Source organism: Rhinolophus sinicus, chromosome 1 (genome assembly GCF_057876585.1).
Source record: "Rhinolophus sinicus isolate RSI-liver-muscle chromosome 1, RSI-T2T, whole genome shotgun sequence".
NCBI lineage: Eukaryota > Metazoa > Chordata > Mammalia > Chiroptera > Rhinolophidae > Rhinolophus > Rhinolophus sinicus.
Window position 1 is genome coordinate 167,945,293 of NC_142501.1, and position 21,194 is coordinate 167,966,486.

The 21,194-nt window shown below is 37.3% G+C and overlaps 1 protein-coding gene and 1 non-coding gene across 18 annotated transcripts in view; one reads left to right on the forward strand and one right to left on the reverse strand.

Moving 5' to 3' along the window:
- MAPK10 (mitogen-activated protein kinase 10) overlaps window positions 1–21,194 on the reverse strand; it is a 288,604-nt gene that overhangs the window by 165,242 nt on the left and 102,168 nt on the right. The gene's annotated exons all lie outside the window — the stretch shown is intronic.
- On the forward strand, window positions 15,009–15,073 carry LOC141570266 (small nucleolar RNA SNORD42). The gene has a single exon (XR_012494271.2). It is a non-coding gene; the product is annotated as a small nucleolar RNA SNORD42 (small nucleolar RNA).

Genomic DNA, 21,194 nt, shown 5'->3' on the forward strand with positions numbered 1-21,194 from the left:
TTATGCCCTTCCCCAATGAACGCAAGGTACAGAGCCCCCACCCCCACTCCCAAAACACATACACCCTTTGTCTTAATTCAAGACATCTCTGTAGGGTCATTCCCACTTCACAGCTACCCTTGGGATCAGCTAAAGCCTCTGCTGTAACCAGCACTGCAGTTTGCCTTCATCTTGTGCCCACACTGCTTTCCCCACCTCCTTACAGGTGTTTTCCTAAAAGCACTCCCCAACAAATCACTTTCTGCCTCAGAATATGTTTCCTAGGGAAGCCACCTAGAAAGCTTGATACCAGAATTGTTCTGGGAAGCTGACTTTAAGATGGGATTTGGATCTGGATAACCGGTCTGGCTGGGATGATCCCATCATCGTAATAAGGCCCAGCAAGCAGTAGTGGAACAACTGGTATAACTTTGACAGGTGGTGATCTGACATGAAATGCGCTAACAGATGGAATATTTCAAACACTTGAGAGGTTGACGGGATGTCATAATTACAAGTACTATGAATAAGGTTATGCCAAAGGGATGCAGGAGCCAACCTAAAGAGCTCCCAATGGCCAAATGTGGAATGATTTAAGCAACAAAATAAATAATGGAGTATTGGATTATAACCCAAAGTATAAAATAAATATTCAGGAGTCCATGTTGATATAAATTATTAAATAAAAATGGGGAGAAGAGACAAATCTCTCTACCGAAGGGTTCCAAACAATTTACGTTGATAGTCCTCCCTCTAGGAGATGAAACTTAATTTCCACCCACCATTTCACCCTTCTTACCCCTGACCCTCCCCCCCGGGTGAGCTCCTTTAGTGATTTATATCCAAAGAGAATAAAAGAGAAGTGAGGGGGAAAAGTAACCACAGTGGAGAAACCTGGCCAACACTACCTCAAAGAGCTGATCAAGGTTAAATCATCAGTGATAAGTCATGCTGACTGCATGCACCCTTTATATGCTGTGATGAGAACTACACTTCAACTCTGTGGTCTTCTCCCAAAAACCAACGACTCCTGTCTAACCATGAGAGAAGCATTGGACAAACCCTAATTAAAGGACATTCTGCAAAAAACTTGACAAGTATTCCTCAAAAATATCAAGCACCAAGGATAAGAATAGTCTAAGAAACTAGTCACAGACCAGAAAAGGCTAAGGAGACATGACGACTATACATGACAAACGTATCCTGGCGATGTGGGATGCGAACAATAGGGTAAACTGAGTCAGCAGTACTAGTTCTGCAAGTTTTCTATAAATCTAAAAATATTCTAAGGTAAAATGTTTATTTAACTTTTAACGTAGTATGGAATCAGAAGGCTAATTCTAAGGAATATAAGTGCATTGGAGAAAAACAGTGAAAGGTTGAGGGAGATCAAACATCAGGTAATGACCAATGAAGTATGAAAGCCAGACGATCTCCATCACAGCCTCCAAACAAATTCTTACTTCCTGCAGCTGGAAGGTGACAGAGCTAAGGATCAGACTTAGGAGGTAATCCGAAGGGTAATCCAGAGCCTGGCACAGAGTGAGTGCTTAATAACTGTCATGCTCAACCCTTATGTTTCTTTTAGAGATTTAAGGTTGTGTTAGAGAAAAAATGGCATTTTCTCTAAGAAAATAAATAATAACAAATATATTGCTTAAAATGCAGACTGATATTTTAATGAAAGCTGCAAGAGTCTGCACTGTATATTTAGTGACAATTGATGATGGAGAACACTGATGACCATCCACTGCCCTTAATTTGCTATATGTGAATAAGGAGACGCTATTATAGTTTTTCACAAAGGATATGCATTTATTTTGGATAAGTTTAAAAAATATGTAGAAATTAACTTTATCTGAACTTTCACCATGAGCCAAATTGACAAAAAAAGGGTGGAAACAATTAATAGAGGAATTTAGCCAAAATGACTTGCCAAGTTTCTTACTGCTTAATATATTACTCCAAACTCAATAACATAAAACAGTCCTTGTGAAAAACTCAGTGGGAGATACTTCAAGGCTTGCCTTAACCATGTCCATTCAGATAAATTGGGTATGACAAATAAGACCTGGTGTGGACGTTGCTCTGTCAGTTGGAGATTACTGCTTGGCAGCAGGGGGTAATGGGAGTGGGCAGCAGCAGCAAGTGTCCAGAAGCACCAGTGGCCAGGATCTCTCCTTTCTTTAGGCTCTTTCCTATGCCTCCTCACCCGTGGTTCTTGACTGATTCTCCAGCCACCCTGAAGATCTATGACCACCTAATGCCCTTACACTAAATTCTGCTAAATTTCTGCTTGATCTAAAAAGAGAAAACGAGAGACTTCTTTGCAGAGCAGAGATTGTACAAAGCAAGTCCACGTGGTACCCAAAAAGTCCAATTAGAACTGATACAGACACTTTCCTCAGTCACAAGTTAAAGATTATTACTAGCTCCTTAATGGGGAAAAATTGGAGGTTACTACCAGAACCCATGACTCCTTTATTATTCAACTGTATGTTGGTCTTATTAGGGAAATTGGTTGGCCATTCTCAACAAATTCTGTCACAATATTCATAACATCCTGAATTAAAGAAGACTTCTGGATTTTTTTTTTCACATATAGGTATCTGGACTGAATATTTAAAGTTAATATTACGTTATCCTGGTAGATAAATATAGAAAATATGAGAGGATATTCTTTACCTGTCCTGAGATTTTTAATTCAATATAAAGTAGATAGTCCTGGTATTAAGCATTGTTAGACCAATCTACAAATATGTGGAAATATTCAGCTGCAAAGCACAAATGTAAAATTGCCCTAGAAATGTATTTCATCACAGATCCAACAGTCAAAGACAACAGCATTTGCCTGACTTGCCAAAGCACATCTAACATATTTCCAGGATCTTTAAGCCACATCTAATCTCTTTTCAATCTTAAATTTTGTTTTAAAAAAATCTGCATGCCAATGAATTAGTTTTGTAAAGTAAAATATATATATTTCTACCTAAGTTTTTTACTCTACCAGTAAAATTACTATTTCAATTTGAAATACTTTAAAAGTCAAATGGATTAAGTATTCCCAAATATGGGGGAAAGCACATAAATAATTTTTTAACGAAACCAATTGTAGAAATAGCTTTTGTCATTGACTCATCTTCATTTCCATTTAAAAGAATAGTTTAATTGATTTTACATGTTAGTTGATCGAAGATCCAGGCAACTATTTAAAAACATGCAGCACATATACATGAGTATTTGTAGATACATGCTATTGCATATGTGTTGTTAAACTAGAGATGTTAGTCTATAAGTCCACAGCTCCTGCTGTCTAAGCAGCCATGTTTTGTACATTTGAGCCACACCCCACCCCATCATAACTGATTGGCGTGGGTTGACCTAGGACATATAGCTACAATCTCTGTGGTCTGGTTCAAAATTGTGATCTGAGTTAACCATATTTTTTTCTTGGAACTTCGGAATTGGAAAATTAAGAGAGTATATGAGTTACATGAAGGAATAAGGAATGTTTTAAATGAGGCTATAGAAGTGCAAAAAGAAAGCCACAATGAGCTACATGCTATTGTAACAAAACATTTCAGTCATCACTAAAATTTAGTGATCACTAAAATTTATTGAGCACTAATCCTATTTGCCCAAAACTATGCTAAATGCTTTACATGCATTATCTCATTTAATCTTCACAACAACCCTAAGAGATAGATACTCCTATTAGCCACATTTTTACAGATAAGGAAATTGAGTCACAGAGAGGGTAAGTAACTTGCCCAAAGTCACATATTTATGTAAAACCAGGATTCATCCCTGGCAGTCTGAACCCCAAATCCCTATTCTTATCCACTACACAGTGATATGAGAAAATGGAAACTGTGATAAGAGAAACCATAACAAAAGATCATGAGTTCCCTGGGGAGAAAAAAATAAAAATAACCTGAAATAAGAATTTTACATATCTAGTTCTCTTGAAGACTGACTATATAATATACATCTTCTCGGGCTCCTATGAGATTCCTCTGTCCTTAAAATCAAATGTGCCAAATAAACATAATTAATGTGTGTACTTCTATAAGCTTAACAAATTGCTTTGATTCCTTCTAAAGTTTCTAGGGGATTGCTGTTTCTAATTACTTGTCTTAATATATTTAAATTTAAACAATCATCATGATACTCTTCATTTGAGGGACCAAGATTTTGAAATTAAAATTAGGCACTAATTATCAAAATTATAATTGATTTTTAATTACCAAAGAGGTAAAAAGTACCTTCTGTCAAGGAATTCAATTACAAATATTTATTCAGTAGCTAGTATTACATTGTTCTAGGCACCGAGAATACTGCAATGAACCAAACGAAAAAAAAATTCCTGCCTTCCTTGAATTTACATTCTATTCATACCAGACAATTAAAAAATAGGAGAACACTCTTATGAGAACTCTCACTAAAAGGGCCCACTGGATGAGTTTTACATTCAACCTTTTCAAGAACTATTTACATATTGTGGTCATAAATAAGTCATATTATAATGACTATCTAAAAGGAGAAGCTCATTTGCTCATACCCATTCTGGTTCGCTGACTCCCTAAGAAATTTTGTATAAGAACACAATAGAATTCAGATGGAATTCATGATTTTGAACTAGATTCATAGAATAGTAATTAAAGTCTGCAATACTAGTAATAGGCTTAATAAATCAGTATTATAGTAAATCTTTATATCAAGTAATATAAAATTTGAGGATTAAAAAAGAGCAAGAAAGATATCAACCATGGTTTTTAACACAAGTAAAAGGATCATTTACATAAAAATGAGGCATTCAACATGTTATATAAACAGACATATCTCAAACACCAAAATAGACCACTAAGAAAAATACATGCAGTTCTTTCCCACCTTCTTGTAATACGGAGTCTGATGCCATTTTTTGATGCTTGATTGCTGACAGCTTTAGAGCTTACCCCTTCTCCCCCAGATCTGGGCAAGCTGATAAGAAGCTCAGTCAGATGCTCTCTCTTTTGGTGAGCATCCTGAAGTTCAAAACATTTAAATATTGACCCATGCACCCAGGAACTCACATCCCAGCCGACCCCAAACTACAATAAAATCCTAACCCCGTCTCCTTTCCCTGCTCTCTCAACCCATTTTTGGACCTGCTTTGGAACCTGTCTGCTCTCCCCAAAAATCCTCATTATGTATGAGTAATAAGCCTTTTCATACCCTTTTGGCGCATGTATGTTGTCATTGGTCTTGACATCTGAGGGAAACTTTGGGTGGGGATCCATCTCTCCTCTGGAGGGCGACCATAACAACTGTCGTGGTGAGCACGTCTAGATGGTAACCACCACCACTGGGGGTCTTTCTTCTCTTGCTTTGTTTTGCTAACTGGCTCTGCTGCCTGCTGGAAAGCGTGCCCTTTCAGCTACTGCCTGCTGGCTAGCTTGTGCTCTGAGCTATGCTACTTTGTGCTACATTTGCTGAGTCCTCCCAAGCATTTGCTATGGATTTAAATGACCTACATGAGACGTTTCATTATTTGGCATCTGGAGACAGAGTATGGATTGAGGCTCTCCTTAAAGCCCTGGATTATGTGTGTTGGCCTGGACCTATCTGTGTTTCAGACTAAATTATATGTCTTAATTCCAACACCTATCACCACCGATGCTGGGCTGAGGGTGTGTGTTTCAACCAGGAATTGGCCCTTTCTGTAGAGTGTTCAGGAGAAAGATTGATATCCTGTGCAACATATAGGACCGTGGAGTGGTGTATTGTGTGGAGGAAAAGCAGTTACTACGTGGCATGCTGAAGTCACACGCCTAAAAGTAGATGGTTCACTAGGACATTTAAAAATACCTTTGAAGCTGCTGCTGCCTATACTTCTGTCAGCAACAAAGATCTTTACCCTTAAGATTATAGAGAAAAACACCCATGGCCCTGCCCCCATAACATGGCCAAGGGGTCAATTCAAACCCATCATCAACTCTGGTTGCTTAAACCCTATAAAGCAACCATTGATGTGGAAGAGGACCCTGATCTCTAGGATATTGATTTGAGGTTCTCTGAAAGAAGAAACTTACAAACATGAGCAGCGTAGAAAGGACCTCCTTCCCACTGAGGTATATCCAACAACAACAACAAAAAAATGATACTGGAGGTGGAAACAAACAAACAAAAAAACAAAAAAAAACGAAACATAGGTCCATGCTTTGACTCAATTGGAACCAAATTTTACTAAAAAAATTTATATGACGAAAAGATAAAAGAGAACTGACTGGCTTATGAGCCTCTATACTATAGGTTCTGAATGAACTTTAACATCTGTTGAAATGTGCCAATTGCCAAACTATTATAACCTCAGTCAATACTGGGACTCAAATTACAGTTAAACTAGGGGATCCCACTAAACAAAGTACTTTCTATCCTCTTAGGAAAATTACAAAATGTAAAGTAGAGTCAAATAGATATGTCTCACCTTAACTACCAGATACATTGCCTTGCCTAAATTTTCCATAGCCATAGTGTCTATTGCCCTAAAATATCGTATAGTGGTTATGGACACTCTGACCCAAAGAGTAATAAACTAAAATAAGTCTTTGGCATTTGTGATTGGCTTAATGAAAAAGGAACTCCATGGACCTTCCCCTGCAAGGATATAAGACCTATTTAGGTCGAGGGTGATAATGGCCACTGTTCCTCCACTAAGAACCAAATTTGATCTTTTCTTACACCTAGAAGAATGAACGGCACCTCACAATGTATTACTATAACCTGAGCATCATGGTATCATCCATTAAGGTCCCCATACCACAATATTATTAAAATTATTGAGTTCATCCAATCAGCAACTGGTATATATTTTGCTATTATAGATTTGGTTAATACGTTCTCTTCAGTGGCCATTTGAACAAACTCTCAGCCACAGTTTACAGCTTGCTTTCACCTTTGAAGGAACACAATACACATTCACTTGGCTACCAATGGTTGGGTACCTCAAGACCCTTGCCATAGCAAACAATCTTTGTAGACAAATTCTAGACTTTACCCAACTTTCTCTAGGAGCAAGTATTATTTCACACTGGTGGCAATCCTCTTCAAGAAGATGGTTGACACACTTATTTAAAACACACAAACATTCAGAAACAAGCTCACCAAAAAAGGGATGGGCCATTACCCCACGCATAGTCCATACAAGGCTTCACCACCTCAGTTAAATTCCTGAAAATTATTTTGTAAGCCAAAGGTCACTCCATTCCAGATACTGTCAATAAACAGTTGTTTACCCACAGCACCCACAGTGTTAAAATAAGCCCAATATGTTTTAGGGCTTTCTGGATTTGGGAGGCAACATAGTCCTCACTTACAAATTTTACTTAAGCCCATTTATACTGTTATTTATAAATCAGGCCACCTTGAATGGAGTCCCCTACAACAAAAGGCTCTAGAATCTGTCCAAATTGCAGTAGGCACTCCCACTAGTACCACCCTACTCTCTACCTCACCGAGAGTTCTTCACTTAAAGGCTTTAGAAACTTTCATGTTCCTTGGAATTTCTGGACCACCCATAATGGCCATAAATTCCCCCATGGACTGTGGTGCAAGAAACTGCCCTCCCCAGCACCAGGCTACATACCATTAAAATGGCATTTGCTGGATGCATTCGGCACTCTCCTAGAAAGAGAAGCTCTCACAGGGCCTGAGTCCATCATCCTCCATACTCTATGTACACTCTGTACTCATACTCCACCATACACTACGTCAAGGAAGCATACTCTTCAAGATCAGTTTTGCCATCGGCCTCCTTGCTATCTACGATATCTCATATACAGCATGGAGTCAAACCTGGGCCCTCTGGAAAATCCCACCTGCAGGAGAAAGTAGCCTCCAATATTCCAACCTCACCCCTCCCCTTTCCACTTCTGCCCCACATCTGGGCAAGCTGATAAGAAAGCCCCAGGTGCTCCCTGCTTTGGCACCAGCAGGATGTTCAAATCACACAAGCCCTGCACCATGCATAAACACACCCTCCTCCTGGCTCCAGCCCCTAACCATAGTAAAATCCCAAGCCAGTATCTTTCCCCTGCTCTCTCATGCCATTTTCGGTCCTGCTTAGGAAAATGCCCTGCTCTCCCCAGAAAGCCCCATTATGTGTAGTAAGCCTTTCATACCCTCTTAGTGCGTGTGTAGCATCATTAGTCTCAATATCCAAACCAAACTTGAGGTGGGGGTCTATCCTTCCTGTGCAGGGTGAGCAAAACACCCCTCTACATTAATGACATAAACATGCCACAGCTTGTTTGTTTGTTTATATTTTGGGGCTCTGGCTTAGTTGCCATTCTTTAATACCCCAAATTCTATATGCAAGAGTTGGATATCTACCTCAACTCCGATGATCTGAGGGCATGAACAAATGAAACTTTCCCAAAGTTTCCATGTCTAGGGTAGATGTTGAGGAAAATTTGCCTTTATTGGTTGATGCAAGCTTTTGTCTATTAGCTTTTATCTGTTCCGACATGTGAGGTGATTTCTATGCTGTGATTAGGCGTTGAGTAAATTCCCCCTTTGGTCTCATTCTCCCAAGCATTGGGATAAGGTTGCTTTTCCCAATATCGGAAAAGGGATATGGGATAAGTTTGCTTTTCTGTCCCCTTTGGTCTCGTTCTCCTGAGTATGGGAGATGTGAGATGAGGCTACTGTTCTGTCTGTGCTGTGAGGTGATAGCTTAGGGTTAAAAAAATTCTGTGATCAGGGATTGAGAGAATTCCCTCTTTGTTCTGTCTGTTTCACCCACATCAGCAGATGAAGTGAAGTATGTAAGTTACATCAGGAGGACGTGACAGACATGTTGCCAGGCCTTGTTGCTTATCTGGATGAATTGGCCCTTCGGCCAGATGGGTAGCATTCACCTCAGTAACTGCCGGGCCATCTCAGAACTGGCCATTCCCGGAGAGGGAGGCAGGAACAAAAAACTTGGCGCTTAGGTACATCTGAGAAAACATTTAAGACAGGCCTCAGTTGGCAATATAATTATTCTTATTTCATCATTTGGTCATTTGTCATTGGTGATTTTTCATCATTCTAACATTTTGAAGACTTCCAGCAACATTCAGCTTACAACACCAGGGGACGACCTGACTTTCAGCTGTGAACCTGGTGAGGGCTGGCTGGTTCCCAACCTCTTCAGTGTTGTTCCCCATGGTTAGCCTTCCAGAGAACTTGTTAGCATCTTAAAAACTTGTATGCAGCTTGCAGCTTACGGTATCAGAAGACACCTTGACTTCTAGCAACAACAACAACAACAACAACAACGCCAACAGCAGCAGCATTCTTGGGAACTAGCAAGCAGCGGTGTGGGAGACGCCTGAGTTTCTCTCAGCTACAGACCTGGCAAGGTTTTGATTTATGACTTTTCCAGGGCCGTTCCCCACCCCTGTTTGGTGAACTTGTGGCATCTACTGTAATAGTTACTATCCTATAAAGCTTATTACTGCTTTTAAATATGCCTTATCAATGTTATGTGTGTATCTAGCCAAGTGAGTTTTGATCAATAGTAAACATATGTTGAGGTATCTTAAACTTATATGTATGGATACTCCTTTGACATGACATTGTTATCAATGCATATAGTTTAGTCTTAACCACCTTTACTTTCTGTCATTAGCACATTTTATTAATTGCCTTTGTCTTTTGCTACTGGATATTGCTAACTAAATTGATTAGATATTGCTAAATAAATGCATTCATTAATCCCCTCTCTAGTGTGTCCCTCCCCTTTCGTATCCCTGCTCATCATTACACCATGTAACACTTGTTGAGTACAGACTACAGGCCTGGAATTCTACTGCATACTAAGGATACAGTGGAGCTTTCAGTCGAATGGGAAAGACAGACATTAATCAAACTCATTTCAAGAAATGTCCATTTACAACTGTGATAAGTTCCAGGGAAGGTATATGATGCTATGTGGGCCTATCTATTATAATGGGATCAATCCTAGAAGGGAGGAATATTAAGGAAGCGATATTAATATTTAGGCTGAAAGCTAAAGATTGAGTAGAAGTGAACCTGATTAAAAGGGAAGTGAAGATAATCCCAGGCAGGACTAACATGACTAACATGTGCAAAAACACAACGACGAGGGGGACATGGAGAAATGTGAGAGGCTGAAAGTCAGAGCAATCATTACTACTGAAGAGCTTCAGGCTCGGCAAGTCATTATCAGATTTGTGTTTTTAAATGATCACTCTGGGTCAGTACAAAGAATGAATTGAAGAAGGTAGAGTAGTTGGAGGTCAAATATCAATAACCCAATATCATAAATTATAAACATGTGTATTTCTTCCCTGTCTTTATCCCTCAAATGTCACAGAACATAATCACTGCATAGGACTGTATATGCCTCAGTTTGTGTTTTCTCCCAAGTTTGAGAAATAAGGTCACAGAACCTTGTCTTCTGAAATGGAAGTTTAAAAAAATTACCCAAAATGGATGAGATGCACCATTTACAGAAATAACATCTTAACTACAATTCTCTATTGCAATGAAAAGAAAACCTCTTTTATTTTGCTGTAATCTAAAATTTATAGACAGATGTTTAGCTGACCTAAAAAAAACCCTTGAAGTTAACTGCTGCCAATTAGGGTGAATTCAGCTGCTCAAGTACATTAATACCCTAGGGAAAAATGCTTTAATACCCACTCAAGTATCTGAATAGGTTAATACACTTGGTTTCTGCACAGAAAAAGAGTTAATAGCAGTCCTGAGACTGCTGTCCTTAAAATGACCCACTTGGAAGTTTGGCCATTGACTGGAGTATGGTAACCTGGATTTGAGGAGGGCTCCCACCATTGCCAGAACTGATAAGAATGCCAAAACTGTGTGTACAAACAATGTGTTTTATACTGAACACCTGCTTTCCTTCTGAGACTCGTAATCTTGGGTACGTGTCAGCCAGCGGGGACAACATGACTAGCCCTCAATAGTCACTGAGTCTCGGTGAGCTTCCCAGGTGGCCATGTTGTCATAATTTCTTGCTGGAGGAATTACGCATCATGTCCTGTGAGACTCCTGTGAGCGTGCGTGGTTTCTGCAAACTTCAGCCCATATGTGTGTGCCTTTTGCTGATTGTGCTTTGCATCCTTGCACTTTGATAAATACTTGCTGTGAGTAAGATTATCTTCTGAGGCCTGTGAGTCCTCCTAGTGATTCTCCAAATCTGGCAGTGGTCTTGGGGACCCTGACACAGTTTCCATATTTGATCAGTAAAGTAATAGGAGACAGTGAATATATCATTTATTTATCATTTATTCCTGTTTTAAAGTTCTTACACTGAATAATTATTGATTTAATATTCATATACATTATTTACCTAGTCATATTTAAAAGTAATAGGGAATATTTCCAGAAGGCAGTATATTTTTGGTGCCCACTGATACAAGCTTCATTGTTAGGTGTCTCTCCTATATAGTCTCTATAAATGTTTCCATGCATCTATACACTGAAAGATGTGTAGATATAAATATAGATGTAGATAAGACATAGTCATACATATGCATATGTATTTCAAAAGAGAAAGACTAGAGACAGAGACTTCTAACAGTAGATTTCTCTAAGGAAAGATCAAGGGAAACCTTTTGATTATGACAGCATATAGGATAATTAACTGGTCCTTGTATCACACAAATTAAATATGGAATTTTCACTTTTAAAAATATTTTTCATTACATAGGGATTTCTGGCTTTCATCGTGGGCTCATGTACTTGATTCTCCTTGAGGTGAGCTTAGCAGGCATGATTTCATAGAAAAGGAATCTAAGTCTGTGAGGGGGTCACATGCTAACTAAGAGGCAAGCTTCTGATCTATCACTTGGGTGTCTAAATAGCCAATGCTTACGCTCCATTTAAAGCCAGACCTTATCAGACTTTCAGTGGACAGTTATATTTCAAGATCATTGTGTATTTTAGAATTCTTAGATGACACCAAATATAATGGAGATAAATGTAATTAAATATAAAACATAGAGGAAAACGTAGCATATTATTAGTGATCGGTTAAAAGATCACTGTTTAGTGGTCAACATTACAGTATGTTATGCCAGAGTTTTAAGATTATTTTGAAATTCCTTTATAAGACACAAGCTCGTATAGTAATGAGCATCAAACCTCGAATATATTTTCCCTCTAAAATTTTAATTCAACACTATGGATTACATATTATTTCAATCAGTTTCTGAATGAGCTACCCAATGATGTAAGGATTCTGGAGGAAGCCATCATTTTAATTTCTTCTCAAGAATTTCAAAGATAGTTCTAGAAAATAAGAAATGACAGATGTTCCTGGAATTTAATTTTGTATTCCATGTTAGGATGATATACTGAGGAACTCTATGCTCTGTATTACAAATATGACTGAAGACTATTTCCACAGTGAGAATGAAATCCTTAAGAGTTTGATACGGCTGTCCCTGAACATTTACCAATATCATTTCAAATGATTATAGGTCCTGCATGTGAGAAATGTATATTCCCAAGGCATTGTAAATCCAATTTACCTGGCTTCAGTTGATAGCATGTTTTCAATAGATTTGATGGATTACTTTTCCTGATTTTTGGGAAAAAAAAAAAAGAAACAAAACATTTTATGCCCAATAACAACACATTGTGAAGGTCACAATTTGTCCTGTCAGGTGTGATAACATAAAACCCCAAATGAACCAGAAATGAGAAAGGGGCCCTCTCACACGGCTCCCCACATATTTGTTCTCACTGGGGTGGCAAGAAATGTAAATTGCAGAACATAAGAACTATTTGAAAAAAGACATATAGGTAGTATTACTCTCAGGTATCTAAGAATATTTTCTCATCTGTCAGCAAAAAAAATTACAAGGTAGAGTCTGTCCTAAATGACATTTAGACCAGCCTTGGGGATAATGTATGGCCAAACTAAAAATCTTCAGAGTGTCTCAAAGAATGGCATTCTCACACAGGGAAATAAAAGAAACAGAACGTAAAACAATATTGATATGGATCTGCCCACCTTACGTACGATCGAGTTTCCTTGTCCTACATGATCTGACCCTTGCCTGCCTCTCCGGCCTTACCTCTTTCTTGTCCTTATCTCACACTTTGCTTCCATAACACTAAATTGCTTATGATGTCCAACAATGTCACGTGCTATCTCCCTTCCCCTCTCCTCACGCAATCTCCTCTACCTGAAATCCTTCTCCCATATACTTCTAATTTTAAAGTTATTCTTATATTTTAATATGCAGTTAAAATATAAATTCATCTTAGAATTCTTGTTAGACCACTCCTGCCAGATCCAGCCTGGCAAAACGGTCACTCCGGGTTGCTCCCAAGATACCATAGGCATATTTCTATCACTTCCTTTACCTTAGCAATGTCTGTTATCCACTGTACAATGAAGTTCTTGAGGAAGGGAATATCTCTTCTTCATGTTTTTACCCCTAGCACCTTACACAGTACCAGGAACACAATATGCATTCAATAAATATTTGCTAAATGAATGAAGACAGACTCCCTGGTAAGGTTTCACTCAACATAGCTTCATGTCCTAATCTGAGTCCCCCAGGACCAACAATGACTACAGAATACAGTTTAAGTCCATGTTTCAACTGTACAAGGTCGGACAATTAAGTTTGTGAACTTATCCTAGAAAACATGCTACCTACCTCATTGCTGAATATCACTATATGTCACCTTCAAAGTACTCCCCTTGGGAAGCTATGCACCAAGGCCAGCACCTAGTCCACCCTTCAAAGCAATTTTGGAACTCTTTTTCTGGACTGGCCACCAGAGCTGTCATTGCATTACACTTAGTGTCCTGAATGTCATCAAAATGTCTTCCTTTCAATATTTCCTTTATCTTCTGGTAAAGAAAGAAGTCATTGGGGGCCAGATCAGGTGAGTAGGGGGGGTGTTCCGATACAGTTATTTGTTTAATGGCTAAAATCTCCCTCACAGCCAGTGCCCTGTGAGCTGGTGCATTGTCGTGATGCAAGAGCCATGAATTGCAGGCCTAAAGTTCAGGTCGTCCAACTTTTTCATGCAGCCTTTTCAGCACTTCCAAGTAGTAAACTTGGTTAACTGTTTTGTCCAGTTGGTACAAATTCATAATGAATAATCCCGCTGATATCAAAAAAGGTTAGCAACATCATTGCAACAAGTTCTCGAACTTAATTGTCACACCTCATACTTTTATTAAGAAACAAGACTATGCATAGTTCAAAAATAGCAACATTCAACTACAATAGTTCTCTAAATGCCTCTAAATTTGCTCTTTCAGTGAAAACAAGAATCAAAAATTTAAACAAAGACTCCATATATTGAAATTTTCAACCTCTATTATGAGTTTACAAGGCAACTAAAGGTTGCCCATCAATACCTCATTGAACTTTTTGTAAATTTAATCACAAGCATCCTAATTAAATCCCAATGGGAAGAGCAAAGTCACATTACAGGATCCATGTGAAGTTTAATTTCTTCATATCTACTGACCATACTCCCAAATATATCAATTATACACCATTAAAATATTGTAAGTGAACTAAATTTGGTTATAATAAAATCATAAAGTAACCTTTATGAAAAGACCATACAGCAGGAATACGTGTACAGGGCTATCAAGATGAATCTGTATTATGCCCACACCTGAAAAAGAAAACCCTATTACATCAGTCAATGTTTATCATGCTTTGGTCACATAGAAATAACTTACAAAATTGTGTTAACAATTTAGGCTCTCTTTTCTCTAGCACCTGTCTCTGTATGTACAAATTATCCATTTTATAGTAGGATTAACTGATATATTCTCTGTTTGAAGGAAATTAACACTTTTAGTGATTCATAAAAACACAGAGAAACAACTGGCTTCTAATTGTGGTAATAAAAACTATGACTATATATAGAAACTCTCTTATTTTATGCATTGTTAAAATGAGAAATACAACTACTTCAGATTTTACTTTATGAAAAGTCACATGCATAATATACTTTTCAGGTTAAAATTAAAATGACAGCAGATGATGGAAAAATTACTATTTCTAAAAGAATGACATGAACAAAGAAACCACTGATGCACCAGAAAAAATAATTAAATTAAATTAAATTGAATTAAAATGACATGCTTATAAAATAACTTGGTGTTGTCAAAACTTGAAAATAATCAGTCATGTTTTAGAAAAATGCATTTCCCAGTTTTTATCTTTAAATGATTATAGAAAAACTAAATTCATACATTTTGGCTTATTAAAAAATATATTTCCCATTGAGTACTGTGTTTCTTTTTGAAAGTTATTAATTTCATTTTAAATGGGTGATGAAGCATGTGAACTGTCAGTGTATGAGTTACCATATGATTTTAAATTGTACCACTTTAAGAAAATAGCAAATAGGACAAAAAGAGAGATTTTGACATATTATTTTCCAAGGGAAGGTTTAAAAAAGATGTGAGATATATATATATATATCCTGATAACCTACTGTTTCCTGCTAAGATTGAAATAGACTATATCTACAGATTTTATGTCAGAAATATATTTTTGTAAATATTCTGCTTGCATGTGAGGAACCATGATTATTACTGAAATTATTGATTTATATCAGCCTACTATTTACTTAAATACTGTATATCAAAATTAGTTACCCCTGTACTAATAAGACTGTGCTTTTACAAGTTCACTTTTCTAATTTCTTTACTATAGTACTATTTTATAAATTATTTCTTTTAAACCACCCTTGATTTAGTCACCCTTATTTTTATGCTATTTAAATTTCAACAAAATATTACTACATTAATGATTTTTACCCTCAAAATATTGCATAATATCTAGTCAACATTTTTATCACCTTTAGTTTTAGTGTCAGTTATAAAGTCTCTGTACTTTTAAATACTAACTCAGTCGACTTTCTGTTTTAATAACGACCTTTTATGTCTGCTCAGATAGGAATGGCAATTTAACAGCCTTGGGGAAAGTTGTTTTAAAATCTAGATATGAGATAACTAGAAAAGGCGCACTAAGGAATATCGAAATTTTAGTTCCAATTGAACATTTCATCAGAATATATGAATTGATAAGCTTTAGAATCCTCACCCAAGAGCCATACTAACAAGAAAAGTCAAAATGCGACTAATAACCTAATGAACTCCCCTGGTTATAAGAATGATTTCTACAGTATGTCCTATAATTATACCATAGATATTTAACAGTTGTATAGAAGTAGAATCGCACTCAAAATACAGGCAATCTTTGGGACATACTTATACTAAAAAGTTATTTGTTGTTTATTTAAAATCACATTTGACTGGGCATCCTGTATTTTTATTTGCTAAATCTGTCAACTTATGTAAAAGCATAATTACAGGGATACTTATTCCCTTTCCCTTTACATTTAGAAAGAAACTCCTGATTTCTAAAAGTTTTAAAAACATGTATTCTTAGGACCAGCTACACAATGAGTGAGACCTCAAGGAAAATGAAAACACAGAGCTTCTTTTTCCACATTATTTCAGGATGGCGATAGTAGAGTAGTAAGCCGAAGCCAGCCCTATTCTTAGAACCAAAGGCATTATTAGGATATATATGGATCAATGCCCTTACATTACAGAGAAACATCATTTTTAACTGGGACTGATCTAAAACAGGGATCGACAAACTTAGTCTATAAAGGGCCATGTAGCAAATATTTTAGGCTTTGAGGGCCATGCAGTGACTCTCACAACTATTCATTCTGCCATACATAAACAAGTGAACATGGGCTGTGTTTCAATAAAACTTTATTCACAAAAACAGCGGGGACCACAAATGACCCATGGTCTACCTAATTTGCTGACCCCTGGGCTATACTACAAACATGAGCAAAATTACCAGTTAGACTTGTTTAGATTCTACACTGTTTAGATATAGCAATTAAGGTAGAACTCTATCTAGGGGATTACAATCATTTCCCTAAGACATTAAAACATTTTTGGGAAAATATGTAACAGAATCTATTTTTAATGTACGTATCTTTAAATTCAACCATTTAACTCAATCAAACCGCTGCCCCAATAATCTAGGCCCTTTAAAAATATGTATCATGGAATGACTAATGAGAAATGTAGTATACATTCCTTTTCTCTTCCTCTTCTATTTGATTTTTATTTACTTTCATAAGCATTTTTGTTAGTAATAAAATTTTAGAGTCAAAGGAAAGAGCGTGAAGAAAGGCATGGAGATGTGACTGGAGTCTGCTTTTACTGGAAAGACAGCTACCTGACAGGCCACACAGGGTTGAAGATGAGACCGTTCCTGTCTACAAGCCTCAAAGGTCTTCTTGGACTGCTGCAGGTCTTAACTCAAACCTTTCATTCCCAGTGAGGTCTTCCCTGACCGCCCTAGTTAAAATTACTACCCTGCCAATCCCAGTACCCTCATTCCCTGCTTCCTGCTGTACTTAATCCATACTGCTATTCTCTGTAAACTTACAATTTATTTGTTTGTGTATTGCCTGTCTTCTCCTCTATCCCCAAACTCCTCCCTGACCCATTAGAATGTAGGTTTCACAATAGCAGGGAATAGTGACTTTTGATACACAGCTCCATGGGGAACATGTAGAACACAACCTGGTACGTAGTAGCAATTTGATAAATGCTTGTTTCCTGATTAATTCTGGAGCACAGGAAAGAAGTTTAAATGGAAACATTGGTTTGGCACATCCACAGAGCTACACAGACAGACATACACTTTTCTAGGTGCCTTTATGGCTCTTGGTTTACAACTAAAGAAGCATAAAATTGGAGTAGAGAGTCCATATAAAAAAAGAGAAGCAAAGGGTTTAGGTACTTAAAACACTTAGGAAAAACAAAGCCAACCACTTTGTGTTTCTTAAGAACTTGTGAAATTATAACACATTCACACAAAATCATTTTTAATGAGTAACAACATGAAAGAATGCACTGAACTGTGCAAAACCTATGCAATGGGGAATATATGAAAGGTCAGGTTTCTTGCATTTGAAATGCCTACATTTTCTAAAATAGGTTTTTAAATATATCACTGCTCATTAACACTTACTTGATCTTATGTCTTTGTTTAATTATGCATCAAATGAAGGGCTAGTCCTAGTGTTTCAATTCACAAGTTCTTAATAGCATCCTTCAGCACAAATAAGTGAATTGCCAGCTGATAAGCAACTGTAATGAAAACAGTGTCCGGCAGGGATTGTGAAATGGCTTATGATGCTTCCAGAGAACATCAGAGAGGAACGCTAAGGTACCACACAAAGTGCGTGTGCGCGTTTTCTGATTCTTGGAAGACATGTTGGCAAGGCAATAACATGTGAGCAACTGCTTTAAAAGGCAGCTTTACAAGAGGTAACCCAAGGGCGGAGCTTCCTATTAACTGTGCTTGCTTTTTCTATTTTGATTCCATCATGTGACCGCTTTGAGCCTGAGAAGTTTTCTTTTTAGAATTATACTGTGAAATTTAGAAAGCTGTAGCTTACTCCTCCATTCTTGAACATTGGCAATATTGTCTATGTAACACTTTTCAGTACCTAGTATTTAGGAATTTTTCCCAATATGTGGTCTAGATGTGCATTTTTCCTTCTCTTTATAAACATTAATATAGCTTTCTCTAGAAAATCAACTTAACATTCTAAGTAATTACATATATTTAAAAATTCTAGCTAGTATTTGCAGCCCAGGTCCTGAAAACTGACTTAAATAAATTGTATCCAGTAACCTGTATAGCCCGTCTCTTTTAATTCTGTGCATGTGCCATGATATCAACTGTAAGAGCCCTTTGTGCAACTTATAGTCAAGTTGCTTTAAAGACATTGCTTTGCTGAGTGCTGCTGTGTACATGGTTCTATACTTTCTATACCACAAATTTCAGAACACACATTAGCACAAGTGCTAATTTTTAGTAAGGGGAACATATCTGTTTAATTATTTAGGTTTGTGGGTCTAGTACTCAAGAAGAATATTATACTACAGAGGAATATTATACAGTAAAACAATCCCTGAGTGAAGTTTAAAACCTTTAATTCTAAAACCAGTCCTGCCACAAACTATAATCTTGAGCAAGTTCACTTAATTCCTTGTGGTCTAAAGTTTCTTATTTTCAACATGAAAGGGTAAAGTAGATGGTGTTTAAGAATCTAATTAAATCCTAAAAATCCATTAATCTAAATGAGTTTTAGGTAGTTTATCTGTAATTGGTTCTATGACCATAAGATTGGCAGAATACACACTCTTGAAATAAACAGGCAGATGTTTTTTCTTACTTTCCAGACATGACATAATTAAGCACATGCTTTTCTACATGATTACCCTTCTACTTAAATTTGAAATTCATCGTTACACAGTCATAGACATTAAAAAATAAACTGGATAGTGCTAAAAGTCAAATTGCTAAAGAAAACAAAAACTTACACAATGAATATTGTTGCTTGCCTACCTTGAATCTATTCCCTGCTTTTATTTTTTTAACATAACATCTATTTTGGTAAATAATTTAAAAGTGAGAACTTACACTTCAATAACGCTTACCTTGTGTCCTTAGTAGTGCATGTCAAACAACTCGCTTAAACCTCACAGTAGTACTTATGAAGTAATTACTGTACCACCCCCTCCCCACCCCAAATGAGGAAACTGAGTGTGAGTTAGCTTGCTAAAGTCACAGAACAGGTAAACAGAAGTGATGGGATTTGATAGAGACCATGGGGAATATCCGTGCTGTTAACCATCACACCCTTCACACTCAGCCTGTTTGGTTGGGCAAAGATAATTCTCTTCAACTTCAAGAGGGTCTCAATAGTCAGTCAGTCACTACCATCCCAACCAACTCATCAATTGTTAAATGGCATTTCTTGGCAACCATGACGGCCCAGGGTAGGGCACAACCTAAGATGGACCAATCAGACTGAAGGAAAGATTGTTTACTTCGTGGTACAAAGGGAGGTCTACTCCAGAACAAGGATGTGTGCTGCTGCTAATGCTGCTTGTAGCCAACTGCCAATCATAAAGGAAGCCAGTCTGAGGTCAAAGCCCACAAGAAGGAAAAAAGAAGAGCCAAAAGAATTATAAAGACATGAAGCTGGAGTCCCCATTTTATTAAACTCTTAGCCTGCTGTTTCTTTGTATTTTCTTCTATATAAAATAGAAAATTCCAATACTGTTTAAGCCAACTGGAATCAGGGTGTCTCTTTCTTATACCTGAAATCATCCTGACAAACACTGTATAATTAAGCACCTTATTTACAAATTCTAAATTGTTAACAATTGTTGTTTAATCTAACCCAGGTTTTCTCTCTCTGCCCTGATCCCAAGATCTGTTGTAATACAATATTTAACACCCACTGAATCTCATTGCTTGAGTCATTCCTTTTTCAGGATAGTCATTCATTTGACAGAGATTTATTGAGCACTTACTCTGTCTCAGGCATTGGGAGGCCCTAGTTTAGTGAGATAAATGAGTCACAGCCCCTCCCTTCACACACTAATGTCCACTAGACATTAGTCTAGGAAGGAAGAAAGATACATAAGTCAACGAATTACCATAATATGCAATGGTGCAATGATATATGAAGTGTGTGTGTGTGTGTGTGTGTGTGTGTGTGTGTAGTGTAGGTGCTCTGAGAGCATAGAGAATGGAAGCTCTAAGAGGACTTTATGAATACTTCACAGAAGAGGTAACATTTTATTTGGATCTTGAAGGAGGACTAGGCGTTTTACAGTAGAGACAAGGCATTCTGGGCAGTGGGGGAAACATAATCAGCAGAATATAGTAATGAAAGTGTTGGGAATATCTGAGAATGGCAGACAGTTCCAAGTGATGACGTGCTTCAAAAAAAATAAGACTGACAAGTTCTAGTACTCTAGGCCTGGTCAGTCTCAAAAGTCTTTCTAGTTTTTTGTTCTCATACTTCAAGTTCTCACACTTCAGCTCCCATAATTCCCTGTTGCATTAATAGAGCTAAATAAAGGGTCAAAGCTGTGTTTCTTGGCTTTTCTGTTTTTCCATATAAGAAACATGAAAGGGTTTTTTCATGTTTCTCAAGAGGTGTATAATCTCCATTTGTGAGACCCTGATATTTGTGAAATTCTGTGGTTACTTTGTTGACAATCATAATTTCTCATTATGATTTCTCAAATGCTTCATTGTTGCTTTACTAATTTTTCTAAGTTTCTCACTCAGAAATGGCTCTACCTGCATATG